Source organism: Nicotiana sylvestris, chromosome 4, assembly GCF_000393655.2.
Source record: "Nicotiana sylvestris chromosome 4, ASM39365v2, whole genome shotgun sequence".
Taxonomy (NCBI): Eukaryota; Viridiplantae; Streptophyta; class Magnoliopsida; order Solanales; family Solanaceae; genus Nicotiana; species Nicotiana sylvestris.
In genome coordinates this window covers 62,987,270-63,009,576 of record NC_091060.1, presented here as the reverse complement: position 1 = coordinate 63,009,576, position 22,307 = coordinate 62,987,270, and the positions used below count along the sequence as shown (strand labels likewise).

The window sequence follows — 22,307 nt, the reverse complement described above, 5'->3', positions numbered from 1 at the left end:
AGAATCAACACTCAGGAGCGGACTCTGTGATGCCTGAATCTACACACATGGTGGAGGGAGTAACGTGAGTACTCCGACTCAGTGAGTAACAATTATAAATAATGGCTGAAAGTATGAAAACACGTAAAGTGTTACACCCTATGTTTTCGTATGTTAGAGTATCCGTAAGTCAATTGATGTAAGCTCAGAAATGAGATCAACTTTGAAAGTACGTAAAGTAAGTTAACCCTTTTATAATGGAGGTTACAAATCTTTATGATCATGAATAACGAGTACCAAAAGGGTTGGAAAGCTTAGGCGCTAAATGAATTAAAGAAAATAAGTTTCGTCGAATGTCGACAAGTTTGGAATGTTATAACCTATACTTTTGGGGTGAGACAAGGGTGATTAACATGATGATGAGGCTATGTTATGAGTTAGTTTAGTCGTATGATAGTCGTGTGTTATGTTTTTAAGTCAAGTAAGTTGTGGAACAAAAGTTGGAAAAGGTCATCACAAGTTACATTCAAAAATGAGTTGAAACTTAGGTTAAATGTAGCTGAGCTTTTCTCCCAACATACTTTGAATAAAGAAATGATCTACATATGGAATTTAATATCTATGAGTTTAGTTTTCAACTTATTAAACCGTTTATCAATACGATCTAGGAGTATAGAGATATTCGCATTTTCGCGAGACCGCGCAGCTAGTAGGTGACAAGTAGGTGCATCACCTACTTGCCAAAAAGAGAGGCCTCAACTAAGTCGGTCAAGAGGGGAATTTTAAGGGATTATAAACTCGGTTATTTCACCTATATTTCAGACCAAGAAAACCTAATTTAACCCCTGCAACTCCTCCCCAAAAATCCCACACAAACCCTAGGGTATTCCGGGTGTTACGACGCGATTCTAGTGTTGAAAAGTCCCGACAGCTTGCTAGTTTCTCTTTCTCCTTCTTGTAGCCGTGTTGAGGAACTTATTTTTGATGAAAAAGGACCATGTTTCGTGGGTTATACTCAGTACAAGGTAAGTTTATGCTTCTCCTTCCATTATCTATGCGTTTGCGAGTTGTAACTCGATCGTAAAGAATAGACCTAGCTAGTTTCGAAAGAATGGTATGTTGTTTGTTCTTGTGTAATGGTTGGATGGTTGTAAACTTATTTTTAAGTTGGATTCATGGCTATTTTATTGGATAAGAGGTATAATGATGTACTTTTGGTTGTATTTCCCAATTTTAAAGAAAAGACAAGTCGAAACGTATTTAAGTAAACTGAAATATTATTTTTGAGTTGATGAAATTGTGGGAATATTTTTGGGTTGTTTCGTGTTGGTATTGGGTTGTCTCTTTTACTACTATTTTTATGGAGTTGAGAGGAGGAAGGTTGTGGAGAAACACCACATCAAGGTTGTTTGTTGGTCGTTCGTCGTAACATTTTTGGGTTGGTTGACACTATTATGGTTGTCGTGTTGTGGATGAAGTGATAGGGGTATGTTGGGTTGTTTGTGATTGTTTTGACTAGTGTGAAGTCATATATATAGGGGAGGTTCTGTCCGTTTCATTATAAAATAGGTTGTGGTCGATACATAATAGTTACGACGCTTAAACGATGACGAGAGTGTCATTTCTCTTATTGTAGACTAAGGAGCCGTGAAATTGTATATCTTGAGGTTGGGAAGAATATACAAGGTATGTTAAGGCACTTACTTCTTTCTTTTGGCATGATCTAAAGTGATATGAACACAAACGGTACGCTAATTCATAACGGATCTACTCCTAGAAACTAAGGTTGTCCATGTTGTTCTTTCCTTATAAAGTTATTCTAAACAAGTGTGTATGATCCTTAAATTCCACTAAGGTTCATATTGATGGTAGGGATGTCCATAATGTTAATCGAAGGTGCAATGACCTTACATCACTCCGAAAGGGTTAGAACGTGATTCCATGAGTCGAGCATGCATTATATATATGTATCTATTTTACACTACCGAGTCGCGCTATAGTCAGCCGGGTATGGCACCTACTGTGCAACCACTGATCAGTTGGGTTTACCGAGCTCCACGTGGCCGGGTACGATTCTACCGAGCCTTATGATGGCTGGGTACGTTTTTACCGAGTCCTCTTTGAGGCCGGGTACGATATGATGATGATGATGCCCACAGAGGCGAATGTTTTTAAAAAGTTCATGTATATATATGTATTATGCATTTCATGTCAGTAGCCCCCAGAGGCACTCAGATGTTACAGGTTGTATCTCCTCTATCTCTCCTTACATTACTATTGTTGTTTATGCTTTCCTGCCTTACATACTCGGTACTTTATTCGTACTGACATCCCTTTTGCCTGGGGATTCTTCGTGTCATGCCCGCAGGTCCCGATTGATAGGTTGATAGTCCTCCTAGTAGGCTATCAGCTCAGCGAAGGTGTTGGTGCACTCCACTTGCTCCGGAGTTGCCTAGTTGGTCAGTATGCTTTGGATATGTATTGATTGGTATGGCGGGGCTCTGTCCCGATCTTTATGATTTTATGTACTCTTAGAGGCTTATAGACAGATGTCAGGTGTAGGGACACTTGTATGGCCTTGTAGGCCTATGTTTTGAGTTTACAAATGGCCTTGTATATCATTTTGGATCTTCATATTTTGAGAATTCCCTTATGTTTTATTCTTGTTATCTCATGACCGGTTTTCTGGCTCATTTACTCATGATAGTATGATAAGAAAGATATGTTACATTGGTACTCGGTTGAGTAAAGCACCGGGTGCCCGTTGCGGCCCTCTGATTCGGGTCGTGACATAAAGGCACAAAGCAATTCCATATCAAGCAGTAAAATCACTTAAAGCAGTAAATCAGTGAAGAAATTAAATGATATCCCTTTTTAAAACAGGTAATTTAACAGGTAAATAGCAAGTAGAAATCCGCCCCTCGGGCACAGTATCAATTGCTCAGAACATTATCAGCCCCTCGAGCTCACTCTCAGTACAGTATCAGACCCCCGGGCCCAGTATCAATCACTCAGAATAGTATCAGCCCCTCGGGCTCAGTATCAATCACTCATAACAGTATCAGCCCCTCGGGCTCACTCTCAGATCATAATGGGTACCCGCGCTCACTGTGGGTGTGCAGGCTCCGGAAGGGGCCCTTACGACCCAACATATCACTCAACATATCCTCATATATGGACCTCAGCCCGAAAATCATCACAAGCCCTCGGGCATTAGTAAAACAGTAGTTCTCAACCCAAAGCATCATTTAGAAATATCATATAAGTTTTCAAATCTGAGTAAAAGTGGCTGAGTTTGTAAAACAGTAGACATCAACAGGACCGAGTTCAATTAATAAGTCAAAGCAGTGAGGAAATAGTGATAAAAATCCCCGAAAGGTTCAAATAGTTGGCACGAAGCCCAAATATGGCAATCAGCTCAAATCGTGATGATAACAAATAAATTTCAGTCAAATACGCGGTAAAATCATCAATCGGGACGGACCAAGTAACAATCCCCAGTAGTAAAAGACTCCACGCTCATCATCCAGTGCGTGTCTCACCTCAATATATAGCACTACGATGTGCAATCCGGGGTTTCAAACCCTCAGGACATCATTTACAATCATTACTCACCTCGAACCGGCTAATTCTCTAGCTCGCGACGCCTTTTCCCCTCGAATTGGCCTCCACGCGCGTCGAATCTATCCAAAATCAAAACGAATACATCACAATATGCTAAGGAAACAAAGCCCAAGCAAAAACATTCGAAAAATATCAAAAATCCCGAAATTAGCAAAACCCGAGCCCCGGGACCACGTCTCGCAATCGGGTAAAATTTACATTTTCAGAATCCTCATACCCTCACGAGTCTAACCATACCAAAATTATCCAATTCCGATACCATTTGGCCCTTCAAATCATCATTTTATATTTTTGAAAAGTTTCACAATTTTCTTCCCAAATTCCATCCCAAATCATGAATTAAATGATGAATTCAATGATAGATTCATATACTCTAGCCAAATCTGAGTTAGAATCACTTACCCCGATGAATTTCTTGAAAAACCTTCGAAAAATCACCAAAATCTGAACTCTCTAGGTCAAAATATTAAATAAAATCCAAAACTTCGTATTTATAGAGTACCCCTCAGATCTCAGCCTCCGCGGTCCGCACAGAACCACCGTGGTCCGCGCAAAATCACCGCGGTCCGCAAAAAACCATCGCGGCCTGCACAAAACCACCGCGGCCGCACTCCTTTTTGTGTGTCCGCACGGGTGAGTTCCGAGGCCTGCAACCCTTCTGGACCTGCTGCAGCTATGATTTTCGGCCTAAAACATCTCGGAACTTACCTAGAACCTACCCGGAACTCCCGGAACCTCAAACCAATTATACCAACATATCCCATGAAATCGTTCAAACTTGTTCAAAACCTCGGGACGCTCACAACAACATCAAATCACCAATTTAACAGAGGATTCAAGCCTAAGAACTCCAAGAACTCTTAAATTATGCTTTCAATCGAAAAGTCTATCAAATCTCGTCCGAATGACCTAAAATATTTCACACACATCTCAAATGACACAACGAAGCTACTGCCACTCTCGGAATTCTATTCTGACCCCTATATCAAAATCCCGCCTATCAACCGGGACCGCCAAAATATCAACTTCGCCAATTTAAGCCTAAATCTTCTCTAGAACTCCAAAGCCCATTCCGATCGCGCTCCTAAGTCACAAATCACCTCCCAAAGCTAACCGAACCATCGGAACTTACTTCCGAGCCTTCTACACATAAGTCAACATACGATTGACTTTTTCCAACTTAAGCCTTCTTAAAAGAGACTAAGTGTCTCATTTCTTACCAAATCCTCTCCGAACTCGAACTAATCTACCCGATCACATAAAACACGGATAACGAAGAGTAAAGAAGCTAAAATAGGGGAAAACGAAGCGATAACTCATGAGACGACTGGTCGGGTCGTCACATCCTCCCCAACTTAAACAAACGTTCGTCCTCGAACGAGTCAAGAAACATACCTGAAGCCTTAAACAGGTGAGGATATCTGCTCCGCATCTCCCGCTCGGTCTCCCTGGTAGACTCCTCCACGGGCTGACCTCTCCACTGCACTTTCACTAAAGCTATATTCTTTGTCCTCAACTTCTGAACCTGACGACCCAAAATAGCTACTGGCTCCACAGCATAGGTCAAATCATCATCCAACTGAACTGTGCTGAAGTCCAAAACATGAGACGGATCCCCAATATACTTGCGGAGCATAGAAACATGAAATACCGGATGCACACTCGACAAGCTGGGTCTCAAAGCAAGCTCATAATCCACCTCCCCAATCCTCTGAAGCACCTCAAAAGGCCCAATGAAACGAGGACTCAACTTCCCTTTCTTCCCAAACCTCATAACACCCTTCATGGGCGAAACCTTCAGCAAGACCTTCTCACCGACCATGTAGGACACATCTCGAACCTTCCGGTCCGCATAACTCTTATGACGCGACTGCATTGTACTAAGCCTCTCTTGAATCACCTTCACCTTCTCTAAGGCATCCTGAACCAAATCTGTCCCCAATAGTCTAGCCTTGCTGGGCTCAAACCAACCAACTGGAGATCTACACCGCCTCCCGTACAAAGCCTCATACGGAGCCATCTGAATACTCGACTGGTAGTTGTTGTTGTAAGCAAACTCTCCAAGTGGTAGAAACTCATCCCATGAACCTCCAAAGTCAATAACACAAGCACGCAACATGTCCTCCAATATCTGAATCGTACGCTCGGACTGTCCGTCCGTCTGAGGATGAAAAGCTGTGCTCAACTCCACCTGAGTGCCCAACTCTCGCTGAACAGATTTCTAAAACTGGGAAGTAAACTGAGTACCTCTATCTGAGATGATGGAAATCAGAACACCATGCAACTGAACAATCTCCCGGATATAAATCCCTGCCAACCGCTCTGAAGAATAGGTAGTACACATAGGGATGAAGTGCGCGAACTTGGTTAGCCGATCCACAATCACCCAAATAGCATCATTCTTCTTCAAAGTCCGAGGAAGTCCAACCACAAAGTCCATAGTGATTCTCTCCCACTTCCACTCGGGAATAACCATCTGCTGAAGTAAGCCACCCGGTCTCTGATGCTCATATTTTACCTGCTGATAGTTGAGACACCGAGATACAAATCCCACAATATCTTTCTTCATTATTCTCCACCAATAGTGCTGCCTCAAATCCTAGTACATATTTGCGGCACCCTGATAGATTGAATACCGCGAGCTATGGGCCTCCTCCAGAATCAACTCTCTAAGCCCATCCACATTGGGCACACAAATCCGGCCATGCATCCTCAACACACCATCGTCACCAATGGTCACATCTTTAGCATCATCATGCTGAATTCTGTCCTTAAGGACAAGCAAGTGCGGATCATCATACTGGCGCTCTCTGATGCGATCATATAAGGAAGACCGAGAAACCACACATGCCAACACCCGACTGGGCTCCGAAATATCCAACCTTACAAATCGATTAGCCAAGGCCTGAACATCAACTGCAAGAGGTCTCTCCCCAACTAGGATGTATGCCAAACTCCCCATACTCACTGCCTTTTGGCTCAAAGCATCAGCCACCACATTGGCCTTTCCCGGATGGTACAATATAGTGATATCATAATCCTTAAGAAACTCTAACCATCTCCGCTTCCTCAAATTAAGATCTTTCTACTTGAACAAATGTTGAAAACTGCGATGATCAGTGAATACCTCACTAGATATGTCATACAAGTAATGCCTCCAAATCTCCAATGCATGAACTATGGCGGCCAACTCCAAATCATGAACAGGGTAATTCTTCACATGGGGCTTCAACTGACGAGAAGCATAAGCAATAACTCTACCCTCCTGCATCAATACACAACCAATCCCAACTCTCGAAGCATCACAGTATACGGTATATGAACCTGAAGCTGATGGCAAAACCAATATTGGAGTTGTGTTCAAAGCTGTCTTGAGCCTCCGAAAGTTCTCCTGACACTTGTCCGACCATACAAATGGAGCACCCTTCTGAGTCAACTTGGTCAAGGGCGATGCAATGGATGAGAATCCCTGAACAAACCGGCGATAATAGCCTGCCAACCCAAGAAAGCTACGAATCTCTATGGCTGAGGACGGTCTAGGCCAACTCTGAAACGCCTCCATCTTCTTTGGATCAACTTGAATACCCTCGCTGGACACCACGTGTCCCAAGAAAGCCACTGAACTGAGCCAAAACTCACACTTGGAGAATTTTGCATAAAGCTTCTCCTCCCTCAATCTCTGCAACATAACTCTCAAATGCTCCGCGTGCTCCTCCTAACTATGCGAGTACACCAGAATATCATCAATGAATACAATAACGAACGAATCCAGATAAGGTCGGAACACGCTATTCATCAAATGCATGAATGCTACTGGGGCATTGGTTAGCCCGAAAGACATCACAAGGAACTCATAATGACCATATCTGGTCCTGAAGGCAGTCTTAAGAATATCTAAATCCCTGATCTTCAACTGGTGATAACCGGAATGGAGATCAATCTTGGAGAACACTCTTGCTCCCTGAAGTTGATCAAATAAATCATCAATGCGAGGTAAATGATACTTGTTCTTAATTGTTACTTTGTTCAATTGCCTATAATCAATGCACATTCTCATCGTGCCATCCTTCTTCTTCACAAACAAAACCGGTGCACCCCAAGGTGACACACTAGGCCAAATAAACCCCTTATCTAGGAGTTCCTGAAGTCGTTCTTTCAATTCCTTCAACTCTGTTGGTGCCATACGATATGGCGGAATAGAAATGGGCTGAGTGCCCGGTACTAGGTTAATACCAAAATCAATATCCCTGTCCGGTGGCATGCCCGACAGGTCTGCAGGAAACACAACGGGAAAATCCCTCACAATTGGGACAAAATCGATACTAGGAGTCTCAACTCCAACATCCCTCACAAACGCTAGATATGAAAGACAACCCTTCCCAACCATATGTAGAGAAAGATATCACTCTACTAGGAATATAATCAGTCACACCACGCCACTCGATCCGCTGTACACCCGGCATAGCCAAAGTGACTGTCTTAGCATGACAGTCTAGAATAGCACGACACGAGATAGCCAATACATGCCCAAAATGACATCAAAATCCTTCATGCTCAATAGCAATAGAGCTACTCGGGTCTCCAAACCCCCAATAGTCACCAAACATGACCGGTACATACGGTCTACAACAGCAGTATCGCCCACCGGGGTAGATACATGAATAGGTAAAGCAAGAAACTCACGGGGCGTACCCAAATAAAGAGCAAACTATGTGACACATAAGAAAAGGTGTAACCGGGATCAAATAATACAGAGGCATCTCTGTGGTAGACTGAAACAATACCTATAAGGACAACATCTGAAGCAATAGCATCTGCCCTGCCTGGAAGTGCATAGAAACGGGCCTGACCGCCCCCTGATCGACCACCCCTCTGGGGTCACCCCTGGTTGCCTGACCTCCACCCCTAGCTGGCTGGGCGGGTGGTGAGGTAACTGGAGCAGAAGTCGAGGGTTGACCCCTCTGCTGAGATGAACTAGCAATACGACGAGGACACTGCCTCCACACATGTCCAAACTCTCCACATTCAAAACAACTCCCAGGTGCTGGAGAAGGGGACAGAAGGGAACCTCTCGCACCAGAGTGGCCAGCTGATGCACTCGGCATAGAAGAACCCTGAGCTGACGGGGCACGAGATGAACTCTGGGCTAGAAGGGCGCTGAGTGAAGGCTGACCCTGTTGTGACCCATGATAACCACGACCTCAAGATGCCCCGCGATACTCTGGGCGGGTTGACTGAGCAAGCCTAAAAGAACAACCTCTACCATGCTGAAACTGGCCCCTCGAAGGAGCACCACTATAACTGCCCGTTCCTCGAGGCCTCTTGGCCTCTCTCTCCTCTCGATCCTGACGGCGAACCATCTCAATCTCGCGAGCTATATCGACCACCTCCTCGAACGTAGCACCCAAGCCTTCTCTCGGGTCATAAAAATACGGAGATGATAGTTAAGGCTATCAACAAATCTCCTGATCCTCTCACGATCTAAACGGCATGATGCACTAACTCAAAAAACCTCGACTCATACTGTGACACAGTCATATCCCCCTGTCGCAACCACTCAAACTGCCTACGCAGCTCCTCTATGCAAGACCGCAGTACATACTTCTACTTGAAGAGGGTGGAGAACTCATGCCAAGCAAGGGGCACTACTCCAACCGGCCTACGCCTCTCATACGCCTCCCACCATGTGAAGACAGCCCCAGTAAACTGAAAGGTGGTAAATGCCACACCACTAGTCTCAAGAATCCCTGTTGTATGGAGCATCCGCTAACACTTATCAAGAAAACCCTAGGCATCCTCGCCCTCAGCACCACTGAATGACGGAGGCTGGAGTCTACCAAACCTCTCAAGACGGCGCTGCTCATCATCCGGCATAACTGACACAACAAACTCCTGAGCTGGTGCAACCAATTGAGCTGGGGGTTCCCCCGATGTCTGTAGTCCCTGCACTACCTGCTCAGGTGTGCGAGCAGCGGGGGTTTGATTGACTCCCCCGGCCTGTGAAGTAGTTGCTACTGTAGTGGCCGAAACTACCTGAGCCAAGCTAGTGCAAACTGATAAGATCCGTGCCAAGGCTTTCTAAAGACCCGGAATCACGATGGGCACAACGGGTGCCTGAACTGGTACTGCTGGAGCATCCATAGCTGCAGTCTGATCCAGAGCTAGGGCAGCTGGTGGATCTACAGGTGCTGCCTTCACTGTTCTGCCTCTGCAACAACCACGGCCACGTCCTCGGCCTCTGGTGGCCTCAGTGGGTGGCACTAGTGGTCGTCCACCTCGTCCGGTAGCTCGCGTCCTCATCATCTGTAAAAGAATGGAATAACAGAAGTTTAGTACTTGTACCAACACATTCGCACGACAAGAGTTTCAAGGATATGAAGTTTTTCCTAAAAAGGTTTTGCAGCCTCTCGAGGATAAATACAGATGTCTCCGTACCGATCCGCGAGACTCTACTAAACCCGCTCAGGACTCGTGAGACCTATGTAACCTAGGCTCTGATACTAACTTTTCACGACCCAATTCCTGAACCCGGTCATAATGGCGCCTCTCGTGAAGACAAGGCCAGCCAGACCAAACAGAACACCTCTTTTAAAAAGTTAAATATCATAAATAGTTCTAAAGCATGGTATAATATCCATAATTTGCGGAATTAACGATAACCTCAGTAAGAACCATTCTGACACAGCCCAAACCGAGGTGTCACAAGTCATGAGCAACTAAGAAATACGGATACAAGTCTACTGAACACTAAATCCGATTCAATAGTTCTAACAAACATGAAAATGATAAGATAAGGGAGGCACGGGGCTGCGAACGCCAACAACTACCTCGTAGTCTCCGAATCATTGCCTGGAATGGGAGAATCAACAATCAGGATCAGACTCTGCGATGCCTGAATCTGCACAAATGGTGCAGGGAGTAATGTGAGTACTCTGACTTAGTGAGTAGCAATTATAAATAATGGCAGAAAGTATGAAAACACGTAAAGGCATAAAGCAATTCCATATCAAACAGTAACATCACTTAAAACAGTATATCTGTGAAGAAATCAAATGATATCCCTTTTTAAAACAAGTAAAACAGGCAATTTATTAGGTAAATAACAAGTAGAAATCCGCCCCTCGGGCACAGTATCAATTGCTCAGAACAGTATCAGCCCCTCGGGCCCAGTATTAATCACTCCGAACAGTATCAGCCCCTCGGGCTCACTCTCAGTACAGTATCAGCCCCTCGGGCTCAGTATCAATCACTCAGACTAGTATCAATCTCTCGAGATCACTCTCAGATCATAATGGGTACCCGCGCTCACTGTGGGTGTGCAGACTCCGGAGGGGCCCCTTACATCCCAAGCGCTATATCAAGCCACGTCGTGGCATCATCACTCGGCACTCGGCCTTACATCATTCGGCACTCGGTCTCACATTACTCAACATATCCTCATATATGGCCCTCGGCCTCACTCAGTCCGAAAATCATCACAAGCCCCTCGGGCATTAGTAAAACAGTAGTTCTCAGTCCAAATCATCATTTAGATATATCATAAGTTTTCAAATCTGAGTAAAAATGGCTGAGTTTGTAAAACAGTAGACATCAACAGGACTGAGTTCAAATAATAAGTCAAAGTAGTGAGGAAATAGTGATAAAAATCCTCGAAGAGTTCAAATAGTTGGCACGAAGCCCAAATATGGCAATCAGCTCAAATCGTGATGATAACAAATAAATTTCAGTCAAATACGCGGTAAAATCATCAATCGGGACGGACCAAGTCACAATACCCAGTAGTAAAAGACCCCACGCTCATCATCCAGCGCGTGTCTCACCTCAATATAGCACTACGATGTTCAATCTGGGGTTTCAAACTTTCAGGACATCATTTACAATCATTACTCACCTCGAACCGGCTAATTCTCTAGCTCGTGACGCTTTTGCCCCTCGAATTGGCCACCACGCGCGTCACAATATGCTAAGGGAACAAAGCCCAAGCGAAAGCATTCGAAAAATATCAAAAATCCCGAAATTAGCAAAACCCGAGCCCCAGGGCCACGTCTCGCAATCGGGTAAAATTTACATTTTCAGAATCCTCATACCCTCACGAGTCTAACCATAGCAAAATTATCCAATTCCGATACCATTTGGCCCTTCAAATCATCATTTTATATTTTTGAAAAGTTTCACAATTTTCTTCCCAAATTCCATCCCAAATCATGAATTAAATGATGAATTCAATGATATATTCATGTACTTTAGCCAAATCTGAGTTAGAATCACTTACTCCGATGAATTTCTTGATAAACCTTCGAAAAATTTCCAAAATCCGAGCTCTCTAGGTCAAAATATTAAATAAAACCCAAAACCTCGTATTTATAGAGTACCCCTCACATCTCAGGCTCCGCGGTCCGCACAGAACTACCGCAGTCCGTGCAAAAGTACCGCGGTATACACAAAATCACCGCGGCTCGCACAAAACCACCGCGGTCGCACATCATTTTGTGCGGTCCGCGCCGCACATACCGCAGTCGCACTCCTTTTTGTGTGGTCCGTGCGGGTGAGTTCTGAGGCCTGCAACCCTTCTCGACCTGCTACAGCTAAGATTGTCGGCCTAAAACATCTCGGAACCTACCCAGAACCTACCCGGAACTCCCGGAACGTCAAACCAATTGTACCAACACATCCCATGACATCGTTAAAACTTGTTCAAAACCTCAGGACGCTCACAACAACATCAAATCACCAATTTAATAGGGGATTCAAGCCTAAGAACTCCAAGAACTCTTAAATTATGCTTTCGATCGAAAAGTCTATCAAATCTCGTCCGAATGACCTAAAATTTGGCACACACATCCCAAATGACACAACAAAGCTGCTTTCAGTCTCGAAATTCTATTCTTACCCCTATATCAAAATCTCGCCTATCAACCAGGACCGCCAAAATATCAACTTCGCCAATTTAAGCCTAAATCTTCTCTACAACTCCAAAACCCATTCTGATCGCGCTTCTAAGTCACAAATCACCTCCCGATGCTAACCAAACCATCGGAACTCACTTTCAAGCCTTCTAACACATAAGTCAACCTCCAGATGACTTTTTCCAACTTAAGCCTTCTTAAAAGAGACTAAGTGTCTCATTTCTTACCAAATCCTCTCCGAACTTGAACTAATCCACCCAATCATATAAAATATGGATAACGAAGCATAAAGAAGCTAAAATAGGGGGAAAATGGAGCGCTAACTCATGAGAGAACTGGCCGGGTCATCACAGATTGCCAATACTTGCACTATTTTTCCTCAAAACTTGAACTGTTTTCCCTTGTTCTCCAGGTGGGCGTATGATTGCAGAATTTGCACCGCCTTCCTTTGAACATTTATGCTTTCCCTTTGTTCTCTAGGTGGGCACCTGATTATCAACATTTGAATTGTATTCCTCCTCTTTGAAACTTAAATTGTTTTCTCTTTGTTTTCCAGGTGGTTGCCTGATTGCTGAACTTGATCTGTCTTCTTTTGAACATTACTGCTTTCCCTTTGTTCTCCAAGTGGGCGCCTGATTACCAACATTTGAATTGTCTTCCTTTCCTCTGAAACTTGAATTGTTTTCCCTTTATTTTTCAGGTGGGCGCCTTATTCAACAATAAAATAGATAAAACAAAAGAAACTTTTCTGCCCCAGTTTGGTACCGGGAACATCTATGAATCTTAATCAAATCCTGTTATCAAAATGAGTTCTATGAATTTAAAAGTTAAATCCCATTATCCAGAAGGGTCCTAAAAACTAAAATTAAATCTCAACTTATGAGTGAAAATTTGAAAGCTAAATTCTATTTCCTAAAGGTAACACTTACCCTAAATCTCAATGGCTATGAGGGTCCCGAAAACTTAAAACTACATCACATTATCCAGGAGGGTCTTAATTTCAAGAAAACTAAATATTGATAACTTAAGAAAATTAAAATTGACCCCCTTTTTGTCTTTTTCTTTTTTCTTTTTTCAAATCTAGACTTCCCTTTTTTCAAATTATCCTAGGAGAAAATTCATTAGACTGGGTTTTCTATCTTAGGAGAAAGATTCATCAGACTAAGACATTTATCCTAGGAGAAAATTCATCAGATTAGGTCCTTTTTTTCTTTTTTATTTGTTTTTGTTTTTGTATCTTAGGAGAAAGATTCATCCGACTAAGACGTTTATCCTAGGAGAAAATTCATCAGACTAGGTTTTCTATCTTAGGAGAAAGATTCATCAGACTAAGATTTTGATCCTAGGAGAAAGTTCATCACACTAGGTTTTCTATCTTAGGAGAAAGATTCATCAGACAAAGATTTTGATCCTAGGAGAAAGTTCACTAGACTAGGTTTTCTCTCTTAGGAGAAAGATTCATCAGACTAAGATTTTGATCCTAGGAGAAAGTTCATCAGACTAGGTTTTTTATCTTAGGAGAAAGATTCATGAGACTAAGATTTCTATCCTAGGAGAAAATTCATCAGACTAGGTTTTCTATCTTAGGAGAAAGATTCATCAGACTTAGATTTTGATCCTAGGAGAAAGTTTATCAGACTAGGTTTTCTATCTTAGGAGAAAGATTCATCAGACTATCATTTCGATCCTAGGAGAAAGATTCATCAAGCTAGGTTTTCTTATCTTAGGAGAAAGATTCATCAGACTAAGACATTTGTCCTCTTTTTTTTGGTATCTTAGGAGAAAGATTCATCAGACTAAGATATTTATCCTAGGAGAAAATTTATCAGACTAGGATTGCGATCCTAGGAGAAGATTCGTCAGACTAGGTTCCCTTTTTTCGGTATCTTAGGAGAAAGATTCATCAGACTAAGATTTTTATACTAGGAGAAAGATTCATCAAACTAGGTTTTCTTATATTAGGATAAAGATTTATCAAACTAAGACATTGATCCTCTTCTTTTTTTAATATCTTAGGAGAAAGATTCATCAGACTAAGATGTTTATCCTAGGAGAAAATTCATCAGACTAGGATTGCGATCCTAGGAGAAGATTCGTCAGACTAGGTTCCCTTTATTCTTTATCTTAGGAGAAAGATTCATCAGACTAAGATTACAATTCTAGGAGAAAATTCATCCGACTAGGTTTTCTATCTTAGGAAAAAGATTCAACAGACTAAGATTTTGATCCTAGGAGAAGATTCATCAGACTAGGTTTCTTATCTTAGGAGAAAAATTCATCAAACTAAGATTTTTATTGGGAGAAAATCCATCAGACTAGGGATTTTTATCCTAGGAGGAAAAATGTGAGTGCAATGGCAACATTTTATGCACATTAGCAAGACAAATAAAGGCAAAGATTTGAGAAACTCCCCGTTGTCGGCTCTTCTCTTCTCTTCTTTTTCCCTTTTTTCTTCTTTTTTTTCTCTTCTTTTCTTTTTTTTCCTTTTTTTTTCTTCTTTTTTCTTTTTTTTGAAACTACTTTCCTTGCACTGCTTTGTTCCCGTTCAAACAAAGAAAATTTTGTTAGTTTTAAAAGTGGTGGTCGGTTTGTGGCCTTGAGTCTTGGGCAGCTTTGCTTTTGATCAATCGGCCCGAGTCGGTCTCAAGAAACTTTTGCTTTGCATTAACCCTGATTGTTTTACACCCAGTACCATTTGTATTTGTGGCTCAATCAGCCTTATCCCAACTGAAGATCTTTGCTTAAGTGACATTTTTGATATCTTGAATGACTTCCTGCTTTTTGAGCAACTTGTCTGTTAAAGAGAATCATCAGTTATCTTTGTTTGTGCAAGCAGGCTGACAAGAGTCTTTTGGGGGGAGCTTTTGCATGAATCCTCAAGGCATGTTAAAAGTAACAACTGAGTGCGCTGGCCAAATTTACTTTGTGCAACTGAAAAGCTGGTAGCATATTTTGAAATCTCTTCTTGCTTGTTTGACAAGGACTGACTCGGAGCGAAGAACACAATGATGCAAAGAAACAAGTATTAACAAGAAATGCCCCGGTAGGGAAGGATAGGGGAAGAGTTTTTTTTCTTTTTCATTTTTTTTATTTTGCGCTAACTAGCCTTAATGATCATGACATGCATTTTGGACTTAACGGCCTAATCTATCCAACTAATCCAATCTTCTCTTTTAACATTCTTATGACCTTTGAAATTGGGCTTGTTCATGCCAATCCTTTGCATCAACTTCATGACTCACTTTCGACTAGTGGTGCCCCGAGAGGTTTTCACCAACAAGTCTCTCTCATTTATTTATCTCTCCTTACCGTCGTCTTACAGTGCCCGTGAGGGTTTTCACTAGTAAGACTCTCTCATTTTTCTATTTCTTTTTCTCTTTCTTTTGTGAGCAACTTGACAGTGTTCTATGTCGTGTGACAACTGTTTCTCATTGCATGCGTCTCTTGACATTCTTGAAGGTTTATCGGGAGGACTTATTGGGAAGGTTTTTTGGCTAGGGTTGGAAAGAAGGGTCGGCATAAAGGCTCAAAGTAGACTCAAAATGATGGGGTTGTAGACTTACAACTCTTGGAATCGACTCTTTCAAAAATGAAATAAAATCTTTGCCCCAATTTCAGCTAATGGGGATTTTTGGAATTTGTTTTCTTTTTTTTTTTTTGAATTCTTATTTGGTTTGACCGAACCGTGAGGCTACCTACATATCCTTCTTTTTAAAAGGAATCAGGTCTAACGTAGTTCAAACATCTGACCTAAATAATTTTTTTCTTTTTTTTCATCTTTCTTTCTTTTCTTTGTCTTTTTTTTTTCTTTTTGTCTTTTTTTTTTGTTGTTTTCAAAACATGTTGCCACAGCTTCTATTTTCTAGGGGCATGGACCTTTGCCAGTTTTTTTCTTCTTCATTTTTTTCTTGAACTTTCTAAGAATTGCCCCAGTTTGTACTCTTAGGACATGGACTTTTTTTCCTTTTTCTTTTTCTTTTTTTTTAATTTTTTTTTTGTTTTTTAACTCTTGACTCTAAACTTGATTCCAAAAGAGGGCGGTCAAAGAAACTAACACAGGCTCAGAAAGGGTAGCGAAGGATATAAAGTGTTTGGATAGCAGAAAAAGGGCCTTCCAGCCTCGAGAATGCTAATTATAGTATCCTTTCGTGATCACAACATTAATGAGCATGCTTGTCTTCTTGGTGTGTCGTGATCACAAGACACTTTCCATCCCTTAATGTCAAACTTTTCAACAAACTTCAATTGATTAAACATCCACAAGCCCGATCTTCATAATGATTTGAAGGTGAATTTTACTCGACCTTAGTTCCAAAGTACTTCAACTCTTTATTCATCCTCAAAAGTGTTTTTTTCTTTTTTTCCCAGTTATCCAATTCCAGATTAAATCAGTTTCTAAGATCTGGCCAAAATTTCCGCATGAGTGTCATGTCATTAGAACTAGAGAGAAAAGAACTAAGCATGGGATGACACAAAAGGACAAACTTTATTTTATTGAGTAAACAACAAGACAAGCAACCTAGAATCCGAGTTACAACCCTAAAATAACCCGAATAATGAAAATAGCAACAAAACAGATAGACAAGACTCTCACAAATAGAATAGAGGGATAGAAGGGTTTGACTCAATAAAACAAATAAAATCTGGATCACAACCCTGAAGTAACCCAAATAATAGAAAAAACATCAAAACAAGCTACCAAGATTCCTTCCTAGTGAGGAGAGAATGACTTTTCAATCGCTAAGCTTGATATTTAACCAAAATTTGCTCATCAGAATCACCATGACCTTCTCCAATTTCAGTCGGCAAGTTCCCGAGAGGATTCTCATACTCCATGTCACCAAGAATCATCCCCACAAAGTGTGCATCATCATGTGCAAGTAAAGGATACTGCGTGATGTTCTGGGTGTCACTGTCCCGGATCACAATCAATTTTTCCTAGATCATCCTTTCTATTTCTCTTTTATAATCCCGACAACTTTCAATATTGTGCCCCTGGGCATTGGAATGATATTCGCACCTTTTAGAAGGGTCAAAGCTTCTTGCACGTGGATCCACATGATTTGGAGGAATGGGTGCAATCATAGCATAATGCTTTAACTTCTCAAATAAGCATGCATAGGACTCTCCTATTGGTGTAAAATTATCTTTCAACTTGTGTTCCCCTTTATACCTCTGGCCTGGTTGTGGGTTATAGGGCACCTGAAAATTTTGTGGAGGCTGGTGGAGATTTTGTGATGCTCGTGCTCGCCTTATGGGGTTTTTTGGTGGCTGGACAACATACTGAGGTGGAGCGACAAAGTATTGCGGGTTCTGAGGGGGATAGTAATGCTCAGGGGAGTTGTCGAAAAACAGACGAGGCTGGTCATACCTTCGAGATGTTCTCCTAGGACCTCTTCTCGGCTTTGATGTCATCATGCTTTCTTCATCCATCTCATTCGTATCACCAGATTCAATTTGGACAGCCTGAGTTGCAGCTTTGAGAGCTGCTTGACTTATAATTCTGCCTGTCTTAAGGCCATTCTCTACCATTTCTCCCATTTTGATTGCTTCCGAGAAGGATTTGCCAACTACGGACATCATGTTTTGAATGTAATCGGGCTCTTAAGCATGAAGGAAAACAGTGATTAACTCGTGGTCATCCATAGGTGGCTTAACCCTAGCCACTTGCTCTCTCCATTTAATGGCATATTCCATGAAACTTTCAGTTGGTTTATTTTTCATGCTTGAAAGGGAATTGCGGTCTGGGGCGATGTCGATATTGTATTAGAACTATTTGACAAAGGCCCGTGCCATGCATCCCAGACGTACTAGCAAGATATGTCTTGATCCAAAAATCATTTGGATGCTACTCCCGTAAGGCTTTCCCAAAAATAAGCTATTAGCAATTCTTCATTTCTTCCCGCACCTCTTAGTTGATTGCAATACCTTTTCAGGTGGGCTATGGGGTCTCTATGTCCATCATACTTTTCAAATTTGGGAGTCTTGAAACCAAGCGGCAAGTGAACATCGGGGAACATACATAGATCCTTGAAGGCAATACTCTTTTGACCTGCCAACCCTTGCATGTTTTTCAACCGTCGTTCTAAGCTTTTCACTTTTTAGGTCATTTCTTCCTGTGCCATCTTCTGATCAGGCTTCTCAATCTTTGCAGGAAAATCAAATAGATACGAGTGGTACTCAGGAGAGTAGTACTGCTATTGCCGGGTAGCAAATTGTGACTCATGATAAGGCTGTACTTGCCCATTGGCCCATGCTTGGCACATTTTGGTCATTTGTTGTTTCGGTATTCTATTTTCCTCAAACACAGTAGACTCTTGTCGAACCCTCTGACCCTGAGTCTCTTGAGCACTTGTAACAGCTTCGATGTCAGTTATCATTTTTCCTTGAATCTTGTGTTGTCTGCTTGCCACAAACCGACCACCTCAAACTTTCTTCACAATTCAAAATAAAAGACACGTTAGAATAGACTCAGTCAGTCCTTATTATTATCAACAATTTTCACTTTCTTTTTTCATTTTTTTTATTTTTTTTCATTTTTTTCTCATTTTTCTTTTCAATGGTTGATCGAACCTGATGTGGGTTGCCTATGTATCATGTGGGAACATGAATCAGATCTTGCGTAGTTCGGGAAGATCAGGAATAAAGTAAATAAACTAACTTTTTTTTTGGATTTTGGACTTTTTTCGAAAGAAAGACTTAAAAATAAGAAACAAAATATTTTTGGATTTCGATTTGTTTTTTTAAAAAAAAAACTTTTTTGAAAAGAAAGACGTCTAAATAAGAAAGAAAATATTTTTTTTTGAATTTCGACTATATTTTTATGGAATTTCGAAAGAAAAACTTCTACAGAAGAAAGGAAATATTTTTGGATTTTTGGACTTTTATTTTGAATTTATGAAAGAAATACTTCTAAAGAAAAAAGAAAATATTTTTGAATCTTAAATATTCTTTTCAATTTTCGAAAGAATAATGAAAATATTTTTGGATTTTGAGAGAGATTAAAAGAAAATTTTTTGGTATTTTCTTTTTAAAATTAGAGTCTAAAAGAAAGTATTTCTAAAGAAGGAACTAAAGGAAAATATTTTTGGATTTTTTGAAAATTGGGGTATCAAAGAAAGACTTTTCTAAATAAGGAAGTAAAGGAAAATATTTTTGGATTTTTGAAAATTGGGGTTTCAAAGAAAGACTTTTCTAGATAAGGAAGTAAAGGAAAATATTTTTGGATTTTTGAAAATTGAGGGCCGGAACCGATGAGGTTTGCCTATGTATATCACATCCGGTGAGAATCAGACCCGCGTAGTTCGCCCATTTTTGACAGAACAGGGAAACATGACTTTTAAAAATATTGGCTTTTTTTTCTCTTTTGAATTTCGGGAGAGTTTCAGAAATTTCAAGTACCTACCTCTCACTCTTGATTTTTTCCCTTTGATTTTCTTTTTTTTTTTCTTCTTTCTTTTTTTTTCTTTTCCTATTCTAGAAGCCAGTCAACATGCAAGACAAAACAGACAGATACGCAAGCAACACGTAATATGCATCAGGATGGTCTTTTAATTTGGGTACACCTGTCTTAGACGGACCCAACCCTTGTGTTGAGTCCCCAAAGTCAAATGCACGTGATGCAAACTAGCGTTCGGGATCCGGCATGAGGCTATGTTATTCTAGGTTTAAAACCTGAGTGTATTGTTCTAGACCTGGATTACCCGAGCCAACAGCTCGAGTCGGAGGGGGGGCAGCGTATCGGGAATACAGAAGCTTTACCGGCTTTGCTACTTGTCCGAACCTCATTCTAAAATTGGGATATGACTCTAACAGAAAAGAAGTCGCACGAAGTGCACACTTCCCAGATGATTTAGAAGACTCGGAGAGATGAAGCGTTTCATAATAATTTATATACAGTTCAAGCAAAATCAAAGCGATAAAAAGCGACATTTAGCACATTAGGCTCAAACATGTAAAAATACGATAACAAATATAAGCCAATCATAATATCTATTCTAAGCTCGAATTCTGAACCCTGAACTAGAGATTCTGGGTTCTTTTCCCCAGCAGAATCGCCAGAGCTGTCACACCTCTTTTTACACCCGAAAGGGGTATAGGGGAGTTTTTCCAATTAAAGTGACATTATTCGAAATGAGATTATTTTATTTAATTATCAGAGTCGCCACATGGAATAATTTATGGTGTCCCAAGTCACCGGTTTATTTTAAAATCCCAAATCGAGGAAATTCGACTTTCCTTTTGAAGTCTGTGAACCAGAAACTCTAGGTAAGGAATTTTGTTAACCCGGGAGAAGGTGTTAGGAATTTCCGGGTTCGTGGTTCTAGCACGGTCGCTTAAACTATTAAAATTGGCCTATTATCCGATTTATTACATATTTTAGCCTATGGTACATTTTTAGCTTATTAACCGCTTTAAATTATTTTAAAACATTTTTAGGAAGATTCAACGTTATTTAAAACATGCATTGAACCACGCCACATGAAATGCACCCGTGGTTCATGAAACATTTTATTTAACGTTATTAAGAATTGAAACTGGGACACATGAAATGCACACCCGAAATTAGTAATTAAAGAAAATCAATTTAAAGAACGCGTATAAAGCAACTACGAAGGTTTAAATTAATAAGAATGTTTGTGAGGGCCAGGGAGAATTTAATTGATGGCACACCTCGTTGTTTAAAGAGTTAGTATTAATTACATGATGGCCATGGGTTATTTAATGAAAATGGCACACCTCAAATTTTCTAAAAAAAACTAACTAGTTTTGTGAGGGTCATGGGCTTAGAGATTTTATTTGGCATGGCACGCCTCAAATATTCCAAGAAAAGGGTTATATATTTTAAAGGCAACCTAAAGGTGCTCCTATTTTTAATCTAATTTAAAATTGGGTATCACAACCACTCCACGAGAACCTTACCCGTAGTTATAATAATTTAATTGTGTGCCTAAAGCAAACAACGATATTCGTAATTTTCTTTCTATGCTACTTCAAGATTATTGTGATGCCAAATTTATGAACAAGATATTAATGGGACAAATAGGCTAGCTAACGTAATCTATTACTTGGTCAGATTCCGTATGATCCAAAACCCACCTTATGGCCCATTCTTATTTATCGCCAAGAAAGAAACAACTCCAATTTTTTCATCTACCCAATTAAAACATTTATTCAAGAACCAAGACTACATACATCACAATCGAAATAAAATTAATTAAAACAATTTAAATGAAACAACGTAGAATCATAAATCAACCAACACGCACACCAAGCTATCATAGCACAATGAAATGGGAATGAAAATTGAGAAACGGACCTTTATTGATGAACAAAGTTGAAAATTGCAAATCAATCGGGCTAAACAAAGCAACAATTCTTGGACCGATATACCGAAATCGCAAATCGGATCCTCGAATCAAAAGCAGAAAACTCCTTTTCTTAATCTCACCAGAATATTTTTCTTTTTAAAACAATCTTTCCGCTTTCTTTTGAAAAAGTCTTTTCTTTACTCTTTTCAACGTTATTTTCCTTCTGATTCCTCTCAACTTCTTTGTTTTTGTTTTCTTCAGTTTTGTTATCTCTTTTTCCAAAAATTCCTTCCCCTTTCTCTTTTCTTTTTCAATTCAATTTTCCCAATGAAGACGTCTTCACCGTAAAAGTAATGATTGGTGAAGAGAAATTTTGGAATAGGAGAGGCCATAGATTTTGCAAATAACTTCAACCCCACCTGGTCATTAATAGCTACTTCACCTTTTAAAGCTATTATATGTAAGTCTAATTACATTTGAAAAACAA

The 22,307-nt window shown here is 40.7% G+C and overlaps 1 long non-coding RNA gene across 1 annotated transcript; it reads right to left on the bottom strand.

The window, feature by feature from the left end:
* Positions 1-9,846: 9,846 nt before the first annotated feature.
* On the bottom strand, positions 9,847-22,060 carry LOC104234029 (uncharacterized). The gene is made up of 3 exons (XR_712845.2): positions 21,829-22,060; positions 10,431-10,501; positions 9,847-9,906 (listed from the first exon to the last, which is right to left on the bottom strand). It is a non-coding gene; the product is annotated as an uncharacterized lncRNA (long non-coding RNA).
* Positions 22,061-22,307: the final 247 nt, after the last annotated feature.